Below are 9,708 nucleotides of genomic sequence, written 5' to 3'. Positions count from 1 at the left end.
TTTATCTTTTAATGAAAAAGGAAAAAAGCTTTAATCGAATGGTGTTCATGCTACAATTTGAGTCATTATAGGTATTACAGACCTCCTCAAATTCCCTTAAATGCAAGTATGGATTTTCTAAGTCTAAGCCATGAAAAGATGGTAAAAGTTGAATAATGCCTGGCTTAAAATTAAAATGAGATGCATCAGGAGGGAAAACTATGCATGAGGGTGCACTTGTTCTTGTGGGATTCATGTGGTCTCTAAGTGTTCTCATACGGTTATTCTCATTATTCTCATTATGAAGCGATTGATTATCTTCTTCGGCCATATTTTCTGAAAATGATGAGGATACCCTACAAAGTCTACCACTTAATGTACGTGACCAAACTCTCATGCACGTGTAAGAAGAGAATAAAAGCAAGAAAAGAAAATAGAAGAAAAAGAAACAAAACAAAACAAAACAAGGGAAACAAAAATAGATAAAATGAAAAGTGAAAAGAGAAAATAAATTAAATATTATAATTTATACAAGAATTTACCTCCCCGGCAACGGCGCCAAAAACTTGACACGACCAAAAGCTTGATGTCTCTTCCCAAGTGCAGGAGTGTCGAAGTAATAAATAACCCGGCAAGACCGGGGTCGAACCACAGAGAGGTTAATTGTATAAATTATAAATAACAAGACAATAACAACAACAACAATAATAATACTCAGTACGTGGCGTTGTTATACCTGAGAATGATCTAAAGATCGGGTCACAGGTTTCCAGCCTATATACTGACTTTATGAAAAGATCAAAGATATATATTATATAGTATAAACAGAATGTAAAATAATAATAATAACAATAATAATAATAATAACAACAGAAGATGAAGAAATTAATGAGAACTTTGAGATAAAAGATTAACGTAAGGATTAAACAACGATAAAAACAAATGTCAAGGTTAGAGGATCCACTAATGGTACTTCAAACAAGTATAATATAAACTCTTATTACTCAATTGGAAACCACACATAAAGGAGGTTCCAATCAGATTATAAATTGTTAACATGATTACATTAGTTATCTTATTCGAATAAAGCTAATACTTGTAAATGTTGGCATGCATTCATGATTATAACTTAAGTTAACAACAAATCAAGTCCCTTTCATAGCTCAGGTGTCGGTTATACCATACAGTATGGGCTATGAAAGTACCAAGTATTTGTTGTACCAAGTGTTATACAACATAAATCTAGATTAACCATTTAACAAGCAAAGTATTAAAAGTGAACAAGATAACAAATATAAAACATGTTAGTATCCAACGTTAAGGTCCATGTTAAGTTTATATTATACTTATTCTTACACCATTAGTGTACCCTTTTCACCTTGACATAATTAACTTAACTAAACATAATGAAAGAAAGAAACATAAATAAACAAGATAAGAACATAAATGAGAAAGAAGTTAACTAAGTAAAAGAAAGGAAATGAAGTGCATAAACTTGATATTAATGAAAGCAAGACATAAGCAATACAAAGAGAGAAAGCAAGAGCATGATCTTGATCTGGAAACCAAGATGCCTCAATACATGGTAAGTGCCTCCTTTTATAGGCCAAAATTTGGAACTATTGATTTGTTGACTAATTGATGAGTGGGTGGCCACATCTTGACTAGATAACAATCCTTATCTTCTTGTCTGATCAAGATGTCATTGCTAACATCATAATTTGCCCAGAATCCTCAAGAATGTTCTAGGAAATTGTCTCAGCTTTCCAACAAAAAAAAGATGAGGTCATTTGGACTTCTAGAACTCAAGATATGGGCTGAACACTAAATAGTGTTTGGGCTGCAGGACAGCTTCGGACTTCTTCGTTGTTCCTTCAATTTGGACTTCAAAACGACCTTTTCAAATCTTGGGCTCCTCATGAAAGTTGTAGGCTTTTGTCTTACCTTTCCATCCATATAAAGTGGACCTAAATCCGAAATCTAGAGCTCCAGATATGATCCAATTACCGAGCAATGTTCCGGTTTGGACTGCACCGACATCTCTTTTCTAAGTTTGGCCATCTCTTTGTCCTTTAACTTTCAATGCTTAAACTCATCAATCAATCCTTTTATTTATGTGATAGTCCTGCATTTAAAATGAGCATTTACCATAAATTAAGGTATCTTATAATATCAAACTTGTTATTATAAAACATGCTTTAGTTAAGGAGTTATTGATACTTCAAGTGCAAAATGATGATATAAAACCTTGATAAACATGCACTTTTAAGTACTAATCAAGTCGCCACCTAGTATTACGGTCACTAGGAACCCTGACTGGTCAACAGAGATTCTATGGTTCGGGACTGGTTACGTAAAAGAGAAGATATTATCACCCCTTAAACGTCCTGCCTGAGGCAGGCTGCATTGTTGTTTTCGTCTTAAATTGCTAAATGTTTATTAATTTATGTTATGAAAATTTGCTTATAATATTCCTGACTCTGGCGCCAGTGAATATTTAACTACGAATATTTCCAACTCTGGCGTTGGTAAATATTACGTAGCTATAAAAATAAATTTAAATCAGTATTATTTTTTATTCCCGACTCTAGTGCCAGTGAATAAATAAATAATAATACATTTATTTATTTTTTTGAAATGCACATATTTCTTATTTTTTTCTAACTAAACAAAATTGAATAAACGAATAAAAATAATATAAACTTAAAACCGGTATTTTTTATTCCCGACTCTGGCGTCAGTGAATAAACCAATAAATTTATATTATTTTTATTCACGCATACACATTTTTATTTTTTTATTTTTCCTACCTTTTTATTTTTCTGCTTTTTATTTTTATATTTTTATATTTTTTGGGCTGGGCTTAGCCCGGCCACTGGCCCAAACCAGTGGCCCGGCTGGGCTCAGCAGCACTGTGCAAGTGAATTAAAATTCACATGCACAGTGTAAGAGATGCTTAATTGAAAAGGAGAGCTTCTTACCTGGTCTGCGAGGCGATGGAGACAGTGGCGAAGCTCTGGCTGGCCGACTACATCCTCTGCTCTTCTCCTTCTTCTGCTTTCCTTTGTTCCTTTTGATTATGTGCCCGTATACTTCAGTCTTCCTGCAGCTCCTCCTCCTCTCAGTCTCTTCCCCTCCGTTCGTCTGCTGTTCCTTTTCTTTTTGTTTTCTCAGTCCTTGCGATGAAGAACAGAGGACGTTGCTGGCTTCTCCTTTCGAAATTGGGTCTCGTTCTTTGCTCTGTTTGTGGCTTGCGTTTTATTGGTTCTTGACTCTGTCTTTCTGGGTTGAATCTTCAGCCTTGGTTCTGTATTTTTGTGTTGTGTTTGCGTTGTTCCGGCGACTTTTTTCTGGGTTTTTGTATCGGGTTTTCTTATGCAGGGACGTCTGCAGAGATGAAGGCAATAGCGGGAACAATTCTCTGTGTATAACTGGATTCCCTTCCTCTCCTTCTCTCTGTGTATGTTTTTGTTTGCTCTGTTTTTCTGGGTTTCTCTTTTTGTTATTTTTCTGGGTTTCTCTCCTCTTTCTTCTGCCCCCTTGGTGTATGGTTTTTAGTCTCTCATTTATAGAGATTTCCCAAGCTTGCCTCTAATCAGTCCTACCTTTGCAGGACTGTATCCTCCACGAACGAGATCGTGTGCAAAGGACTCGTTCCACGATTGAATTTGTTGCAGATTTTCAGGTCTCCGGTTGAATCGGGATAAGAAGATCACACGGTTGGTCCACCAGCCACGGCAGCGTTTCGGCAGCAACGGACTCCACCAGGAACGGCAACGTTTTCAAGTAACCCGTGGACAGTTTCAGTTTGACCCCCGAACATTGGAAATTTTGCAATTGGACCCCTGAGCAATTAAAACATTTCTTTTAATTTTGCCCCCTTTTGGATAAATTTCAATTAAATCCTTAAATTGGTGCACTGTTTACAAAACAGTCCTTAATTCCTGGATTATTCAATTTGATCCTTAATTAATTCTTTCAATTTTTCCCTTTTTGGATAAATTTCAATTAAATACCTGAATTTATTTAATTAATTAAATCAAAGTGTAATTAAGTCCTCAAACTTATTAATTCTTCTAATTTCATTAATTAAACTAATCCAAAATTTAAATAAATTTCTCAACTTATTAATTCTTCAATTTCTGATCAATTTACTCTCAAATTTGATAATTTCATCCATGAACTTTGAATTATTTGTTCAAAAATTGGGTTATGACAGTTGCCCCCTCTTTATAATATTTACTTACATAAAGATATTAGAAGATTTCATTTTCTTTTAGCTTTGTGTAGTAAATTTATAAAGAAAATCAGATACAGAAAGAATATTTGCTTCTTTTTTTATTATTTTTTTATTTTTTAGTTTTGAAAACTTTGAAAACAGTAGATTGATGTAGAAATCAAGAAACAAATCATTTGGGAGACGACCCTTTTTTTTTTTGAAATGGATCAAATTGTTGTAGGGAACCTGCTCAATGATAAAAGAAACGCAAAGAATTTCACGAGTGGTCTAATTGTTCAAAGCGACCTGCCCAATGATTGAAAAATACGATGATTTTTTTCTCTTTTTTTCTCTTCTTTTTTTTTCTCTTTTTTTTTTATGGTATGTTGTAATGGGTTACCGGCCCAAATGGTCACATTGTAATGGGTTACCTGCCCAGATGGTCACATTGTAATGGGTTACCTGCCCAGTGGAAAAATACAAGTTTTTTTTTTTTATATAAGACGAGGGCTCGAAGGCGCGCTCAAATGGAGGTAGGATAGAAAATGCACTACCTTTGATGGTCGAGGGCTCGAAGGCGCGCTCGAAAATAAGACGAGGGCTCAAAGGCGCGCTCGAATGGAGGTAGGATAGAAAATGCACTACCTGAGGTGGTCGAGGGCTCGAAGGCGCGCTCGAATGGAGGTAGGATAGAAAATGCACTACCTGAGGTGGTCGAGGGCTCGAAGGCGCGCTCGAATGGAGATAAGACGAGGGCTCGAAGGCGCGCTCGAATGGAGGTAGGATAGAAAATGCACTACCTTTGATGGTCGAGGGCTTAAAGGCACGCTCGAAAAGAACTCAAACGAGGGCTCGAAGGCGCGCTCGAAAAGAAATAAGACGAGGGCTCGAAGGCGCGCTCGAATGGAGGTAGGATAGGAAATGCACTACCTTTGATGGTCGAGGGCTCGAAGGCGCGCTCGAAAATAAATAAGACGAGGGCTTGAAGGCGCGCTCGAATGTAAGACGAGGGCTCGAAGGCGCGCTCGAATGGAGGTAGGATAGAAAATGCACTACCTTTGATGGTCGAGGGCTCGAAGGCGCGCTCGAAAATAAGAACTCAGACGAGGGCTCGAAGGCGCGCTCGAATGGAGGTAGGATAGGAAATGCACTACCTATGATGGTTGAGGCTGAAAAGTGGTGAAAAAATACAGAGATTTTTCTGGTGGTCTAATTCTCATGGGCGGCCTACCTAGGTTGAAAAATTCTCAAAAATGAAAAATTTTTCAACAGCAATTTTGATCTTTGGCCATTTCAAGTTGGCCTTCCACTTGATGGATTTCGTTGGCATTTTCTCATATGAAATTTGCAAAACTCATTGTCCAATGTCTCAAAGTTAAATAATATGCATGCATCTTTACCTGATTTGAAATATAGGCCCCCATTTCTTCATAGTCTTCTTGTTGATTGATTGGTGAGATCTTGCTAACTGATTTGAGTCATCTTTGTCGTTTAGCTTTCTAACCCACTCGAGTTGGCCCATGTAAGTCTATTTCCAAATTTGTTTGCACAACTCAGCATTTGTGGTGCCCATCGTGACCCACTTGCTTGCTAGAGATTTTCTGATTCGTCAAATAATTTGAGAGGATTATTCATTACCCCTCGTCTCACTGCTAAAAAACATTCGGTATCACTTGCTGAAAGGATCGAGCTGTCTTTTGTAAAGCAAAATGCCCTCTTGTCTTGTTGTAAGGGATGATAGATTTTCCTTAAACACAATGTTGTCCCCTTGTACTGGTCATTGCCCCCAAGTGTGCTATGTCATTGACTTAGATGAATAATGATTTTAAGAGGTCATTCTCTCATTTGGTGAAGGAATACGAGTCTAGAATGAATCTTGAAATCTTGATCTTGCATTTTGAAAACAAAATTTATTTCGATGTGAGTCTAAAATAATTTGCTTTTGAAATCTTGCAACTCCTTGGTTATTTTCTTTCTTGGAAAAGAGATTATTTGCTCTTGTGTTTGGTAATGAGGTCTTTGGTGAAAATATGTCATGAGATGACCTTTTGTTCCGAAGTGAAGGGCTCGAGAAAAAGCTCGAGGTTTTGTAAGAGAAAAACTTGTCTCTTTTTTAACATTTATTTTTATTAGCATGAATAATAATGAGTAGTTTATTCTTGATGTCATGAATCTTATGAAAAAGTATCTTTGCATTTTGAGAGCATTGTTTATTGTTCTAGATTGCTTGCTTGCTTGATTAGAAAGGACTTCTACAGGCACGTAACGTAGGCTGTGGTTTTTGGCTATGAAAGAAAAGGATTCATAAGGCTCAAAGAGTGTTTCAGGGTTCCAAAGACTGAAGATCACTATCAATAGTTTGACTCTTGACGTCATTCATAGTTCTTTTGCCGCTCTTCTTTGATTTGCCCTTTTTTTCCTTTTTCATTGCTTTGCTAGAGCATACTCACTTTATCTTGGTTATCACTTTTTCTTGTGATTTAGGCATGCCCCCTAGCATTTGAGTTTCTTAGGCTCTTTTTCCTTTTGGCTTTCTCACGGCTTTATCCTCTTTCTTGATCATTGAAATTTCACCTGCCCCCTTTTTTGTGATGTGGGCATGATCCCTAGCATTTGAGTTTCTTGGGCTCTTTTGCCTTTTGGCTTTCTCACGGCTTTATCATCCTTCTTGATCATTGAAATTTCACTTGCCCCCAGTGTAGGGTGTGATCTTAGTCGGGATTTTTTTTATGAAAGAAAAATTATTTAGGCACAAAAGGGTTTGCAAGGGATGTACTTATTTTAGAACGTGAAAGGAATAACAAAGATGACATTTTCTCATTTCAAGCGCAAGCAGCTATGATCAATAAACTTTGACCTCGTATAGTGTGATGGTTTATTCTTTGCAAAGATGCATTTCATGAGTTATGAGCAACAAGTTCACTACATACCATTATTCATACATTTAAAAACACATGATTCAAGAGTAATGGGGTAAGGGTGTTTATTTTTTTTTTCACAATTGTTTTTCTAATTTAGTCACCTCAATGATGGAGTTGCTTGATTCACTTGTCATTCTACAAGTAGAATGTCAAAAATGTCATTTTTGAATAAACATCAAATTATTTTTTTTTAAATCAAAATGCCAGATCAATTTTTTTCAAAACTCTAATAGAGAAACTGATTTTTGGTAAAAGAGATGAATTGCGTCTATGAGATCGCACAAGGCTTCAAAGATGTGTTTGTGAATCTTTATAAGAAAACTCTCTCAGAAAAAATGAATAATGCTAATCGTAAACACGATTGAATGACAAACTCATTATTTTCATTGAAACTTTAGAAAATAAGTTCAACAAGAAAGAACTTATGACAACATCTTGGGCTATGAATACTGGCATGATAACATATAAAGGGGCTAAACATTTAGCGATCATTGATTGGAATTTCTGGAATCTTTCAATCATTCGTTCTCCTCGACAAGGGCATCTTTTCAACAGTTAGTTGAAGTCATTTGTAAGAACAGTAAGTGCCTTGGCAACCCCTTTCAGTGTCCTTTCCCTTTTCAATGAAACTATTCTTTTTCAGTCGGATCATCAATTTTACCTAACCCAATGGCTTGTTCAATCCTCTCAGCTATAAAAATCAGGTCAGTAAAATGTTGTGCAGAGCTTCTAACCAAGTATTCAAAGTATGGAGCTTTAAAGGTGTTGGAAAATAAACTGATCATTTCTTTTTCCAACACGGGAGGGTTAACTTGTGCAGCTACCTCACTCCATCTTCGAGTGTATTCTCTTATGGACTCTTTGCTATCTTTCTCCATAGCTTGCAAGCTTAACCGATCAGGGCCCACATCTATATTGAACTTATATTGCCTCATAAAGGCATCAACTAAATCCTTCCATTTTTTAACCTTGGTATTGTCTAACCGCATATACCAAGTGAGGGCACCATTACTCAGACTGTCTTGAAAGAAATGAATCAGCAGTTTCTCATCATCAACCACCTCAGCCATTTTGTTGCAGTATGCTTTGAGATGAGTTATAGGGCATTGAGTTCCCGTATATTTGATAAATTCTGGCACTCTAAACTTTTTGGGAATGACAACGTTGGGCACTAAGCACATCTCAGCAGCCTTTATAGGATCATATAGGTGAATTCCCTCAAATGCCCTCATCCTTTGTTCTAGGGCAATGAATTTGTTCAGCTCATCTTCTTTTACCATTTTGCCCTTTTGAGATTCATTCTCTGTAGAATCAATGGTAAACGACATTCTCGTGGGGTATGCTGGTTGAAAGTGCATGGCTTGTTGAAAATCAGATGACAACCCATTTGCCCCCAGATTTTGTGGATTGAAGGAATTTACAAGCATAGGTTGAGGCTGAGCTATAAGTGTTGCTTTTCCAGATTTATCTCTCAAGGCCTGCTCGAGTAGACTAGTAAGCCTAGCGACTTCTTCTTTAAGATTGTCCACCTCTTTTTGATGTTGGGCTTCCAACTGGGCTCTTTCTTCATCTTCCATTTGTCTTTTTCTCGAATGGGTTTCAATGGGGAACCTATATTTCAACCTGCTATATGTAAATCATGCAAAAAATGTTGATTCAATTAAAAATGCATATGGAATGCAGACACGTCTTTCACGGGATGACAACCTAATAGGAAGATCTTAATTGTTGAGTGCATCAAAGGGTTGGTCATTATCTAGTTTCAAAGGGTCTCTCGCATGCTCAGTGATCGTCCATGAAAGGTCGATATGAGGCTTACAAGTAGTGTGAAAATAGAGGCCCTGAGTAATATCAGTTTGGCATATCAACCACTTCCAAGTAAACAATCAAGCGAGAGTTGGATGGTTTCACGAGTCTTACCCAGGCTAAAGCCATTGGGGTACCGTTACTTTTCCACTTATCCTAGATTTTCAGGTGTGTGCTCTCAACGTGATGCATGACAATATTAACATGGATGCATGCTAAAGCAGTAAATTCAAGAAAAATAAACAAATAAACATAACATAAAAAACATTATAACAATTGATAAACAAAAGGCAAAGCTTAGTCCATTGGTCCCCAGCGGAGTCGCCATTCTGTCGCACCCGACATCGCGGCGGCCTTAAAAATTAATTCTCGAATCTTTGGAAAGAACGGATTTCTGGCATCCTGTTCTTTAATGTGGATATTCTTGTTTAAGGAGTCGCCACCTAGTATTACGGTCACTAGGAACCCTGACTGGTCAACAGAGATTCTATGGTTCGGGACTGGTTACGTAAAAGAGAAGATATTATCACCCCTTAAACGTCCTGCCTGAGGCAGGCTGCATTGTTGTTTTCGTCTTAAATTGCTAAATGTTTATTAATTTATGTTATGAAAATTTGCTTATAATATTCCTGACTCTGGCGCCAGTGAATATTTAACTACGAATATTTCCAACTCTGGCGTTGGTAAATATTACGTAGCTATAAAAATAAATTTAAATCAGTATTATTTTTTATTCCCGACTCTAGTGCCAGTGAATAAATAAATAATAATACATTTATTTAT

General features: G+C 36.8%; 1 long non-coding RNA gene across 1 annotated transcript; it reads left to right on the top strand.

Moving 5' to 3' along the window:
• The first annotated feature begins 3,010 nt into the window (after window positions 1–3,010).
• LOC140954598 (uncharacterized) lies at window positions 3,011–4,004 on the top strand. The gene is made up of 2 exons (XR_012167993.1): window positions 3,011–3,439; window positions 3,593–4,004. It is a non-coding gene; the product is annotated as an uncharacterized lncRNA (long non-coding RNA).
• Window positions 4,005–9,708: the final 5,704 nt, after the last annotated feature.

Source organism: Populus alba, chromosome 15, assembly GCF_005239225.2.
Source record: "Populus alba chromosome 15, ASM523922v2, whole genome shotgun sequence".
NCBI classification, from domain to species: Eukaryota; Viridiplantae; Streptophyta; class Magnoliopsida; order Malpighiales; family Salicaceae; genus Populus; species Populus alba.
Note: the sequence above shows the minus strand (reverse complement) of the source record. Positions and strands in the feature narration are given on the sequence as shown.